Here is a 14,799-nt window from a genome sequence, read left to right as displayed (position 1 = left end):
GAGAAACTATTTACTGAGGTCACTGAGGATAAAATGGGGAATTTTGATATTACCTGAAAAAGGATTGCTTTCAATGAGATGAGGCTGATATCCCAATGGATTCATTTCATCTCCACATTCCTACTTGAAGCCATTGCTAGATAAAATCATAACAATTAAGAAAAGCAGCAAGCCATTTAATCCTCTGAGCCTGCTTTGTCACTCAGAATGATCACAGATGTTCAACCAAATCCAGCACTCTGTTCTTGCTTTCTCCCCATTCCTCTTTGAACCTTCTAGGCACTAGAACAATATTTAAATTTTTGTCAAAGATATGTAATGATTTGGTTTCAACTGATTTCCATGTGAGGAAATTCCACAGGTTCACCACTCTTTAGATTAAGAAATTTCTCCTCATCTCAGTCTTAAGTGGTATATGCCTTAATTTTACATTACGGGGCCTTGGTCCTCAACTCCCTAGACATTGGAGTTTACCTTGATGAAAGGGTCAAGTCCAAAATGTCAGTTATGTATCTTTACCTTTGCTATATAAAGGAGACTGTTTGACCTGAGGAGTTTCTCCAGCTTTGTTTTTACTTCAACCATGTCTACAGATTTTCATGTTTTACTTCCATTCAGATAATAATCTTCCTTCCTGTTATTGCCACCAAAATAGACAACCTTGTATTTATTCACATTATACTGCATCTGCAATGTATTTGTCTATACTTTCAGCCAGTCAACCTGAAGCATCTATGCATCCTGAATGTTCATCCTCCCAGCTGGCTTTGTGCTGTCCTTTTTGATATATGCAGCTGTTATTTCTCCACAATTGAAGTTAGCTCCAACTCATTTAGCTACTTCCAAAAGTAGCCTTCTACAAATCCATTAGAATCACAAATCTACCACATAATCAGCATCTTCTCAAGTATACTGTGGGTTATCACCTAACTCATGCCAGGAGCTTCAAAGAAACACATCAGTTCACTGTGCCAGACAACTCTCAAGTTACAAGAAGTGTGTACATGCAGTGTTATAAGAAACAATTTATATATTGATAACCTCACCAAGTTTAATGTAAAAGTCCCAATTAACAGTTCATATACAAGAGCAATAAACCAAATCAGTATCAGAATGAGAATCAGGATTGATTGTCATGACATTCAGTGTTTTGTGGCAGCGTCATCGTGTAAACAGTCATATTATGACCATCTTATGACATTACTATAAAAAATAAAATAAAGATAACAGCAAAATTAATAGTGCATGAAAAGTAAGGTAGTGTCTTTGGTTTATTGATCATTCAGGAATCTGATGGCAGCGGGAAGAAGCTGTCCTTGTGCCGCTGAGTACTCATCTTTAGGCTCCTGTACCTTTTGCCTGATGGTAGCACAGTGAAGAGGGCATGACCTGGGTGGTGGGGGTCTTTGAAGATAGAAGCTGCCTTTTTAAGACATCATCTCATATAGATGTCTTCGATGGAGTGAAGTCTAGTGCCTGTGATGTCACAGGCCGAATTAACAACACTCTGGAGTTTATTCTTGTCCTTAGAGGCGCGCTCCATACCAGGCAGTGATGTAACCAGCCATCATGCTCTCCGCAGTACACCTGTAGAGGGTTTCGAGAGTCTTCAGTGACCTACTGAACTGTCTAGGACACCTCACAAAGTATAGCTGCTGGCGAGTCTTCTTTATGATTGCATCATTGTCGAGGCTCTAGGACAGATCCTCTGAGATGTTGACACCTAGGAATTTGAAGTTCTTGACCCTTCCACTAGTCTTCCACTAGTGAGCCCTTGATGAGGACTGGGTCATATTCCCCTGACTTCTTCTTGAAGTCCAAAATCATCTCCTTGTTTTTGCTGATGTTGAGGGCAAGGTTGCTGTTATTACATCATTCAATGAGCTGATCTAACTCCCTCCTGGACGCTTCCTCATTGCCAATTGTGACTCTACCAACAACTGTGGTGTCATCAGCAAACTTGTAACTAATATACATATCAACATTATTTCCCCCTTTGAAAAAAGGAACACTATGCAAATAGGTAAATGTGAACACCCCTCTCTGCAACTGGATTTTGGACTCCTAGACCACAAGATCACAGTCAGTCCAGGTTTGTAGCAAGTCCGATCATGCTGACCGCTGGTGTGTCTCAGTTCATAAAATGTTATGAGATAAACAACCTGAGTCTCAATGTGAACAAGACAAAGGAGATGATGTGGACTTTAGGAGGATGAAGGCTGCCAACCTCCATTACATATCAATGTGGAGAGGATGGAGAGCACAAAATTGCTTGGAATGCATGCAAAGCATGATCTACACTGGACCCACAACAACACATCATTAATCAGGAATTTTCCAAGGAGGTTGAGGAAGGTAAGGATACTGAGCACCATCTTAACAACTTTTTACAACTGCTCACTTGAGAGTGTCCTGTCTGGCTGTATCATTGTGTGGTACAGTAATTGCAAACCATCAAACTGATAGTGTATACAAAGGATCATTTAAACAACTGAAAAATCACTGGGGTCACCCTTTTCTCTTTTGATGACATCTGCCAGAAACATTGCCTAAATAGGGCTCCAAGAATTGCAGAAAACCCTTTCCATTCAGCACAAGTATCTTTAATTCACTAACATCAAGAAGGAGCATCAAAATCACAGCTACCAGGCTGGGAAATAGTTTCTTCCTGTAGCCTTGAGTGTGTGTGTGTGTGTGTGTGTGTGTGTGTGTGTGTGTGTGTGTGTGTGTATATACACACATATACATTCTGTATATGTATATATATTTTTATATATATAAATAATATATTGTGTATTGTGTGTGTACACTGTGGTCCATCCAGAGAAACGTTGTTTCATCAGGTTGTATGTGTACAAACAGATGATGATAAACACTTGAACTTGATGTGTTCGTATTAAGAATCAAATTATATTAGTAAATCAAGCCATGTCAGGCATGAATATGAAAGTCTAATTACATCTTAGAACTTGTATAATCTTGGACACGACTTCTTTGAATTCTTTTGTTGAAAATTTATGATCATCCGAAGCACTTCCCAGCTCACTTTGTACTGCTGTTTTACTTGGATGTCTGTCACTTTGGCCCATTTCTCATTGCCATAGCAGCATGGAGTTTTGGAGGGGAAAGAGACTAGTCCAACATCTTCTACCACACATGGTGCTCCAATATTTGCTGTACCCTGCCTTTTTTTGCAAACATATAAGATCCTTTTTTTTTACTGTAATTATTGCAAAGCCTGCTCTGAATGGATAAAGCAAGGCTTTGTAATTTCCCTGGCACTAAATATATTTCTGGTATTTTCCAAAACCACTCTAGGTCTCATACACCAACTCCCATTGACAGATATAGAGTCAATGCTGCCAATGTTCCTGTAACATTGCACAGACTTCTCCTAACTGCATCTTGAGCTGATGAAGTTCTTCATTCAGATCATTACCATTACAAAGTCAAACTTACTCATCTTTTCAAGTTTAACGTCTCCAGAATTAGACCTTTATTCTTGTTTTACTCGTGATCCAAATGACACATGAATCTGTCCTTCAACACAGTGCAAAAGTAGAGAATAATTTTGATCTCTCAAATTCACAATGTAATTGCCAAATATCTCTTCTGATTGTATCAACTGAAATGTTAGCTTTGAAATATTTCGTTCTGTGATGAGTTGAAACACAATTTTATGTTTTGGATCAATGTCCAATAGGACGTTGAGTGCACAATATGGTGCAGGTATGCTCTATGTATCTCACCCATTTCCATGTAGTACTTCTTACTTTCATTGGAGATTCACTGCATTTTACTTTGAATCCCATCTGACCTTGGACAACATACCTAATTACTCATGATTAATGTTAAATGTCTCTTGCTTTCCATTATATTTACTGAGATTACAATAGATTAAATCTATGTCAACTCTGAAACCTTGTCCTGAATCTTATTTACATCACCTGCACTTTATGAGTGAAGGATTTACCATTCTGGAGAGTTAGGCTTTCCCTTGGTTACAAAGCAACATTCTTACTTTTAACTATATGATTTTCTACAGAATCCTTATTGCTTGTAGTGTATGTTTCAATTCTTGAACTGTATTGTGGAATTTTACTTAATTTATTCAGACAATGAGCAATAAGAAAAGCTCTGGGTAATGAAATTGGCAATGATTTAAAAAGATATTGAAATCTTTGCATCACCTTCATTTTGATACAGTTAACCCTGCCTATCATTGTTATAGGACAAGCTAAGACCTCCTCAATCTTCCAGAACAAAGGGAGATAATTAAGTTTGTACACATTCCATAAATTTTTATCTACTTTTATTCATTCATATTTTATGCCTTCTTATGGCCATCTGAACTGACTTCCTTGTTGATATTGATAATCTCCATTTGTTAAAAGCATAATTTTACTCATCCAAATTCACCTTAACTATTCCCATAATCTTCCAGTGTGGTCCTTAATTTAATCAGGAACTTCCCCAGGTCTGTCAAATATACTAACACACCATGAGCAAAAACTTTGATTTTATGATCCACCTGGCCCATCTTGAACCCCTTTAAGTCTGGATCCTGTTGAATGGTTTCTGCCAGCGGAGCTATTGACAGTATTGACAGCACTGGGGATAATGGGCAGCCCTGTCTATTGGACCCATTCAATGAAAAATTGGAGACATCTGTCTGTTTGTAATAATTTTAGCTTGGGATTTATGGTAAAGCGTCTTCATCCAATTAATAAATGTTTGGCCCAATCCAATTTTCTCTAGTATGTTGAAAATAAAGTCGCATTCCAATCTGTCGAAGGCCTTCTCCACATCGAGAACCACAGCCACCCTCAGATCTGGATCCCACTGGGCTAAATGTATTACAGAAGCAGCTCAGGCAAAGTTTATTGCACCATTTTTTAATGGAGAGTCTATCCTGTCCTGAGCACAAATTGGATTATATTTGATGGTGAAGAATTTATTTACAAACAAAATACTAAATTAATTTCAAAGAAATCAAATAACTATACACTAAAGCATATACTGCAAATTTGGAAAAAATAAATCAATGTATTGGATGGATTAAAAATTGTCTTTGGCCCAAAATACCTTTGTCTCTGGGTAATGAGAACCTGGACATCTGGTGCCAGAAAGTGATCAGATATATTGAGGATTGTTATATACAAAGGCAGTTTATGACATTTGAGCAATTAAGACATAAATATGATTTTTTCAACTAGAACATTCTTCTGCTATCTACAACTAAAATCTTTCTTCAGAAAATTAGGACCAGATATGATTTTACCTAGATGCAACAATGTGGAGATTCTAATTTGTCAGGGGAATGTATGCAAATTTATATCTAGAATGTATTACATATTTCAAAGTGAGAGTCCTAAACAGAATTTACATAGATCTAGGGAGAGATGGGAGTCAGACATATATACAAAATTAATGAAGAGTGGTGGCAAGACCTATGAATGAACAGTATAACTGGAATTATTAATACCAGATAGAAATTTCTTACATTAGTTATACCTCACACCACAAAAATTACATAAATCAAAATCTGATTTTTCAGAAATGAGCTTTAGATGTGGTGTAGAGGTTGGAACTTTTGTCCGCTCCACCTGGTTATGTACAAAGGTAAGGCCTTTCTGGGTGAATTTGAGGGATATTCTTCAGAAAATTACAAAAGTGGATTTTCCACGAGATCCAGAAATGTATCTTTTGGGAGACATTGGCAACATGAGTTTTATGTTAATAAAGCACCTAATTTCTTTTGTGAAGGAGACCTTAACTGTAGCCAGAAAGTGTATATCAGTTTTATGGAAGTCTGACTCCTAGTTAACCATCTCACAATAGAATATAGAAATTCAGTGTTGCATTCCCCTAGAGAGGATCACTTACAATATAAGGAAGAATTATGACACATTTGTTAAAATATGGAAACCTTATCTGAATTATATTGGCACCCAGTTTGATTAATTCCCCTACTTGCAAAGAAGATGACACAGACATCGTGTGTGTGTGTGTGTGTGTGTGTGTGTGTGTGTGTGTGTGTGTGTGTGTGTGTGTGTGTGTGTGTGTGTGTGTGTGTGTGCGCGCGTGTGTGTGTGTGTGTGTGTTTTTATGAAGAAAGTTAATTTATTCTGCATTAATATGTTTATTGATTTCTTTATCAATTGTAGAGAGATAGGGAGGGAATTAAGGGAATAGAATTAATACACACACACACACACACACACACACACACTCACACACAGATATGTGTGATATAGATATATGTGCGTGTGTGTGTATATATATATATATATATAAAGTTGATTTGTTTATGGTTTGTTGAGTCTGTAAAAATCAAATATTAAATATTCAAAAACAAGAACATTAAGAGAACATGCATGTTTATTGTGGTATCCCTCAATTGAAACTGAAGCATGATACATGTAGTACTCCACAAAGCTTGTGAGACTTTGCATCTCTAAAGATCATGGTGACCCCAACAACATTAAAACTTTAATACATGCATTAACCTTTAATACAAGGGACATAACCAATTATTAACTGGACTAACAATTATAGTTCTAGAAATTCAAGTTCAAATCTTATGATAACAGTTTGCGAATTTAAATCCACATTAATGTTATAATCTGGAATTTGACTAATCAAAGCATTTCCTAGTCATGTTAAATTGCGATTAAAATCCATCCAGATCATTAATGTCATTTGGGAAGGATATCTCCCATCATCACTTGGTTTGGCCTACCAGTGACTCTGGATCCACTAATGTAGTTTACTTACCATCCTCCTCAGTACAGGAACATTTAGGCATTAGTAATAAATGTTGGCTATTCCAATGATTGACAAATTTCATGAATAAATTAATTTATTTAAAGGTTAATTGTCTTAATTTGTATTGGCGAGGATCTTCTACAACTTTCAAGAAACCAAACACACAATTTATCTATCTTTAAAAGGTAGAATAAACTGTGTTGCATCACACAGAGATTCAAATTGATTATAAAAGAGACTGTCGTTGAACTCTCCAGGTAGTTATAATTGAAATTACTGCCAAGTTCTCCATAGAGAGATTGAAATTTTTGGATTACTGACAATGTTAATTTTCTAGGGGAATTCTACTGCATTATTTTAAGTTGCATGTAGCTGATGTGTAATTTTTAAACAGTGAAATAATTAATGTAGAAATTCAAAGTTGTATTCCTTTGGAAAACACTACACATAGTTTGATAAATAAATATTTTATGTCTTTGCAAATTTGGTGCCCATATGTCCAAATATTAGGTTTAAATTTGTAAAATTGTCCTTCCTCTGCCTCTGGACCTGTGAGAATCTCCTCTGAATTATATTAATGAATTTTCTGAACATATGTGTTAGGTGACATCCCTATGTGCAATCCTTAGCATTTTCTTTTTCTTTCTCTTCTATTTTATATAACTATATTGCACTTTTTATGTTGGATTATTTTGAGGGATGGGAGGGGTCTGGGTGGGTTTGGGGGTAAATACCATCTTGTATGTAATTTCTAGTTTATTTTCTTTTTGGGATGTGTATTATTATATTAATTTATGATTACTACATGTATGGAAACATTTTAAATAAATGAATTAAAAAACTGTGAAATAATTTGAGTTTGGTGAAACATACTGATATCCTGTTCTCAGAACCTTGCAGAGTGGAAATCCTTCTTGCCCAGCAGAAATACAGTGTTTATTTGATATGTCCTGAGATAACTTGATTCCATTTGTGGCATTTTTATTTGTGCATTTTTTTTTTGCTGAGCAGTCGAGGCAGATAGACAATAATAGAAAATGGATCTCAGTATTTTTTTAGACCTCACTGGCATTATCAATGGCATGCTGAGTAGATTGTTTGTAGTTCATAAAATCTGGCTGAAAGCCAAGTCAAAAGCCCTTCTTTAGTACAGGCAGAGAACCAGGTGCTGCTACAGGGAAAGATGGCCAATTGTTGATTGACATTCTCCATTCCTAACACTGTTAGTGTAGCAGGTAGTGCGACACTGTTACAGCACCGGCAACTGGGGTTCAAATCTGATGCTGCCTGTAAGGTGTTTGTACGTTCTCCCCATATCTACAAGGGTTTCCTCTAGATGCTCCAGCTTCCTCGCACTGCTCAAAACATACCGGGAGTGTGGGTCAATTTGTTGTAATTGAGCAGCACTGGCTCATGGGCCGAAAGGCTGTAGGTCTAAATTTATATTTCCTTCAGTTTCCTAACTTCCCTCACATTCTAAAGTGACAGCAGATTGACTTCAGGATCACTGCCACGAGCCATCTGAAAGGTGAGCTGCTTGCTATTGAAATCCCATGATCCTCTATGGAGAGAAATAGATGACAACTCCTCAGGAGATCTCTGCTAGCTGACCCAACCTAGAAACTATCAAGTGGTCACACTATTAATTCACAAATGAATATGAACCTAGTGCAGGCAGAGGAGATTGGTGTAGATGGGCAATAAGGTCAGCATGCACATGGAGGGCAGAAGGGACTCCTTCTGTGCTGTACAACTCTAGGGCTCTGGCTCTAAGTAGAGACCTTGTTGGTGCTGTCTGTTATTAGACTGAAGGGCTGTAATAAGATTTAGAGTTGGGAAATTGATCAAAAACAGGGATGCTGAGGATGGACTAAACGCATTCTCTCAGGGGCATTCCTATTTCCTTGACTTTCTGAAAATAACAAATTTTAAAAGGTCTCTTATATTTCATTTTAGGGGGATTATTAAGCCTACATAGAATGAGGTATAGCCAACTGGACTATATAAAACCAGAAATTGCAGATGTCTCTCCCAATTCAAGAACTCAAATTTGCCCATGAAGAGCATGCCACAGCAGTTTCAAGCATATTCCCAGGGCCAATCTGCATCCGGGTCAATGCAGAGCAGATTAACAAAATTCAGGGACCAATCCCTTATTTCATTCATGCAAAATGGACACTACAAGTTGAAAAGTTGAATCTCCTATTCCCACCAACCAGACCTCCCTTCAGAGTTGAAAACAACCGGATAACATCCACCTGACCTCAGGATAGAGGCAACAGGATTCTCCTATTACCATTTAGAATGTTACTATCCCTGAACTTCTGCTTAAACAATGCTGCACCTGTAAATAGATACGTTCACTAAAAGAAGCTGAAACCATGCGAGCTTCCCTCACTTTGATCACAGAGCGCATCTGCTGAATTAATTATGGCCCAAAGTACTATAAAGTGCAATAGTTCACAGCACAATAAATTTTAATAAGGATAATTGTGGCTTTGGACTTCAAACCCAATGATTTAGAGTATTGCTACTGAAGGCTGTAGGTAAATAATCAATGAAGGTTCCATTGGCCTTCCTACTGATTTTTTTTTAAGTCGTTGACTACATTTGTCCTCATTAGACATGCCTCATTGAGGCCTTTCCTCTACTTCCCATGGGTCTAATAGGGAGAGTCCATGTTTTTGTGACTCAGATTGCGTTCAGTTTGCCTGCATTAAACCCCATACTGACATACTAAGTACCACATTTCCTTATCTTTAAACACTGAATAGCTGATGTAAATATTAAATATCATTTGGTTCTGTTAGCCTATTGTTTGCAAAACTCCTTGCAGTAATCTGTCTGGTTGCCTATGGAATTACATTTAGCAATTCAAATATGGAATTTTCATTGGGGTTTTGTGGAATGTTATTTCTTTCTCCATCTCCACACATCTGTTTAAAATATATTTGAAGAACATTTAATATTATATTTAATATAAAAGGGATGTAAAAAAACAATGTAAAATGGAATTTTATGTATAATTTTCCTTCTATTGAATATCAAATGTGAACCTTGTTATATTAAAAAGTGTTATTTGATCTGAGATGCAAAAATATTCCAAATCTTTTGGGGATGAAAGTTGTTGCATCAAAGCTGAAAACTATACTGCACGTGAGGTCTGTTTTCTCTTATTACTGCTGCACACAGAGAGAAAGCTTGTTTGGATTTATACTTTGTTCTCAGTGTCTTGTTCTCTACCATTTAATATTCCATTTTTTATACAGTGTTATTTTGGAAAACAAATATTTGATGTGCATCACAAGAAAACTAGTGTTCAAAGTGTGATTAAATGAAAGTGAAAACCAGGCAGAAACTACCTCTAGTTGTTGATAGATCATGTAATGGCTGTGGGTTATTTTGATGGGGTAAAATATGGCAATTTTATAGCATAAAAATAGAGAGAAAATTTATTCTTGAGAAAATAAAATGGCTGCAATGGCTAAGAAAATCCATCACAGAACAAAGAATGCCCTTCAGGAACCAGCTGACGGGCGCCTCTTCTAAAGAAAAGAATTGAAACATTTTGAGATGATTGTTGCATTATCAATTTTAATTAAGCAGTTCAAGCATCTATATTTAAATATTTTAAATTAAAAATTAAATTAAAGGGCAAATTTCAGGAAACAGTCTTTGTTAAAACATACATGACAATTAGTTTCATCTATTTTCCTCCACATTGTTACATCATATCAATCAAAAAATTCAATTTAATATATCGAGCCTTTATGAGCTATCAAAATTGTAGCAGTTTTTTTTATACATTTAATAGAATCAAAGACACCTAAATGAAAAAGAGAATCCTTGGTCTGTTATGAATATTTTAGCCATGCTCATGTCCCACACCCAATCGTTTTCTGTGTTAATCTGTCATTTTTGTTTTGTCTTCAAATATCTTTTAACATCGTTACAGAATGGACTTCAATCACCATTTAAAAGGGACGATAGGATATGGGGAGAAAGCTGGAACAGGAACTGGATGTGGTTGAACAGCCATGATCTCAATGAATGGCAGAGCAGGCAAAAGATGTTACATAGAAGATAGATAGGAGCAGGAGTAGGTCATTCGACCCTTCGAGCCTGCTCCTCCATTCAACGAGATCATGGCTGATCTTAAAGTTCAGTACCCTGTCCCCGCCTTCTCTCCGTAACCTTTAATACCCTTATACTGAAGAAATAGATCTAATTCCCTCTTAAATATATTTAATGAACCTGCCTCTACTGCCCTCTGTGGCAATGAATTCCACAGATTCACCACCCTCTGGGTAAAGAAATTCCTCCTCATCTCGGTCCTAAATGGTTTGCCTATTATCCTCAAACCATAGCCCCAGGTTCTGGATTTTTCCATCATTGGAAACATCCCATCTACATCCATTCTGTCCAGTCCTGCCAGAATTTTATATGTCTCTATGAGATCCCCTCTCAATCTTCTAAACCCCAGCAAGTACAATCCCAATTTGCACAATCTTTCCTCATAAGTCACTCCTGCCATTCCAGGTATCAGCCTGGTGAATCGCCTCTGCACTCCCTCCATTGCAAGAACATCCTTCCTTAGATAAGGTGACCAAAACTGCACACAATACTCCAGGTGGGGTCTCACCAAGGCCCTGTACAGCTGCAGTAAGGTATCCTTGTTCCTATACTCAAACCCTCTTAATATAAAGGCCAACATACCATTTGCCTTTTTAACCGCCTGCTGTACCTGCATGCTCGCCTTCAGAGACTGGTGTACAAGTATCCCTAGGTCTCTCTGCACTTCCCCATCTCTTAATCTATTGCCATTTAAATAGTAATCTGTCCTCCGGTTTGTATTACCAAAGTGGATAACCTCACATTTATCCACATTGTAGTGCATTTGTCATGTATCTGCCCAGTCCCTCAATTTATCCAAATCACACTGGAGCTTGTTAACGGTCTCCAGATCCTAATCATGTTCAGACTGAAAAACATTTCTCCTCACTTTCAATTCCAGCTTTTGGAAATTATTTTAAATCTATGCCATTTGGTCATTGACATATTCATAGCAGTTAACAATGCTAGTTTTACTCAATTTAATTTTTCTTGAACCCCTCCCCCCTTCCACAGAATCCAGATAGTTTCCATTCTGTTACTGATGAACGTTCTCTATTCCAAGAGAAAAATCCCTAGTTTATAGGGATATAGGCAAATCATATATTAAGCCAATTAAACTGGGTCAATGTCTTCGATTAAAAAGAGGACTGGAGAACTCTGAGCACTTAACAATGATTTTGTACCTGACATTGTCCTGCCATCCAGACATCACTATTTATTCAGTTTCCACCCTTACTGACATAAATGTACTTTTCAGGGTGTGAACTGCAAGTTTCTCTGAGGAGTAAAAATAAGCCACATTGTAACATCTGGCTAAGAAAATTGACTGAACATCTGTTGGCTTCTAGTCAGATTGTTTGCCCCAACCATTGTCCTTGCTCCCTCACTTCTGCACCCTTTAGAATTTACACCTCTCAGTGTGGTTACATCTGCTCTGCTAACCTTGCAATACTGTGGGGCTACTCATGGAATGGGGTTCATTCGCAAATCCATTACATGTGGGGCAATCATACATCAATAGCTGTCATATCTCCATTAATCCTTCTACGAGCTCATTAGCGGCTGCAGTCGAAATAGGTATTTTAAAGCCAGATCACATTCCCTGAGCACAGGTTGGCAAAAGTACTGATGAGTATGGATCCCCAAATCAGGAAAGCCAGTTCAGCCCAAGCCTGAAACATTGGTTACCCTTTACTTCATTAGGATGCTTGGTGAATTGCTGAGCCATAAGCCTTCTGTTTAGGCCAAGTGCTGAGATGTTCTGCAAGGCAAAACTCACTCTTAGGGTGATTGAGTACAAGTTCAAGTTCAAATCTATTGAATACAGAGTGCATACATGACATCACATACAACCCTGATATTCTTTTTTCCTGTGGGCCAGGCAGAATTTCTACATATTTGCAGTGTAAACTGCACTAAAGAAAAGGTATATATACAAAATAGAGACATTTAAACAAAACAAAGAAATGTAAACAAATTGACTGCGAATACAGAAAAAAAAATCACTAATAAATAATGTGCAAGGTAGGTGTCCTTAAATAAGTCTTTGATTAAGTGTGTTGTTTAGATGCAACTGTTCCTGAACCTAGTGGAATGAGTCTTGTGGAGTCTATACCTCTTTCCTGATGGCAGCAGGAAGAACAGAGCATGTCGTGGGTGGTGTGGATCCTTGATGATTGCTGCTTCTCTCTGACACCAGCGTTCTGTTAAAGTCAGCCCACGCTCTAAGAAAACAAGCAGCAGAAAACACAGCAGAACCAGTTAAGTGTAAAACAGCGTCTTTATTTAACCCTTGGTAATGCCAGCGGAAGTGAGGGGATTCAAGAAAAAGTTCAGTGACTCGTTCTCTACACTGAGCCCCACACATTTAAAGCATCGGACTGTTCATCGTAGGTTTATACACAATTTCGACAGGGGTCTGCATGAGACCCTTACAAGTTTCTCACGAGTTTCACACACCTTCATTTTGCGTATGCCATTGCATGTTACCTTGTAATGTCTACAAGTGTTCCGGGAAAGTCAGAGTGTCTTGAATCTAAGGTTTATTGACATTCTTGTGAAGTCAGTTTCTGCCTCACTACAACACAGATGTTAAGAAGGCAATAATATTTCCAACATTGCACAGGCAGCTACTGTATTTTCTTACTTAATCCATTAATCCTTTCTTAGGCATATTCGTAAAACCTATTTTTTCACATTTCCATGTAGCTGCTCTTAATGGTGGGGAGAGTTTTGCCTGTGACATACTTGGCTGTGTGCACTACCTTTTGCACAGTTTTCTGTTCAGTGGTATGGGACCCCCATATCAGGCCATGACGTAGCAAGTCAGCACACTTCCACTTCTCGTCTGTAGAAGTTTGCCAAGGTTTTCGAAGTCATACCAAATCTCCACAAATTTCTGAGGAAGAAACATTGACATGCCTTCTTCACAATGAGATTAGCATGTTGGGTCCAGGTAAGGTCCTCCGAGATAGTGACTTCCAGGAGTTTAAATTTGCTCACCCTCTCCACCTCAATGATCCCCCAATGATCACTGGATCATAAACCTCCAGTTTTCCCTTCCTAAAGTCTTCGATCAGCTCCTTGGTTATGGTAACATTGCGTGCAAGGTTGCTAAAGGTGCACCATTCAGCCAAGTTTTCAATATCCCTCCCATAGGCTAATTCCTCGCCCCTTTTTATACCACTCAGAGCTGTTGTGTCATCAGCAAATTTGAATATGATGTTGTTGTCATACCTTGGGGTAAAGTGAGTAGAGAAGTGAGTTGAGCTTGATACTGGAGCCTTGCCAGCAAGTTTGAGATTGCCACATTGTTATGAACTTCCCAGCACTTCTACTCATTCATAAAATCAGAACACCATCTTAGTTTTATTCTATTTTGGAAGAGATGCAGGAGCTACATCACTATTTTAATGCATTCATTCTGCATAGTTTTAATTTTGTTTCCAATCATGCACAACGTTACGTGAATGCTGTGCTCGAGTGTTATTGGTAATTAGAGGTTGAGCAATGTATACCTCAGTGTCAGCAGTGGTAATATTTCTTTTAATGAGGGTGATGCTGTTTGAATAATTGAGTTAATAGTAGTGTGATATTGGAGAGACTGTGTTAATAATAGTGCAAGAGGGAGCGTTAATAGTAGTGTGAGATTAAAGTGACTGTGCTAATAGCCGTACAAAGTTAGAAAATCTTCGTTAATGATAATTTGGCTTGTGGTTACTATGACTGGCAGTGAAATGTTGGACTTTCCTTCTTAATAGCTTTGTGACCTGATGTGAGTATTATTTATCAGTGCTATTCGTGACAGGTAATTCCTGAAATAACAATCTTGGGTGTGCAGTGATGTTGAAATGTCCATGATATTGGTTATGTGACGTTAACAGTATTAAGGAGGAGATTGTAATGTTAGGAAGAATA

Source organism: Narcine bancroftii, chromosome 4 (assembly GCF_036971445.1).
Source record: "Narcine bancroftii isolate sNarBan1 chromosome 4, sNarBan1.hap1, whole genome shotgun sequence".
Lineage (NCBI taxonomy): Eukaryota > Metazoa > Chordata > Chondrichthyes > Torpediniformes > Narcinidae > Narcine > Narcine bancroftii.
The sequence above is the reverse complement of the archived record's forward strand: the minus strand, read 5'-3'. Positions refer to the sequence as shown.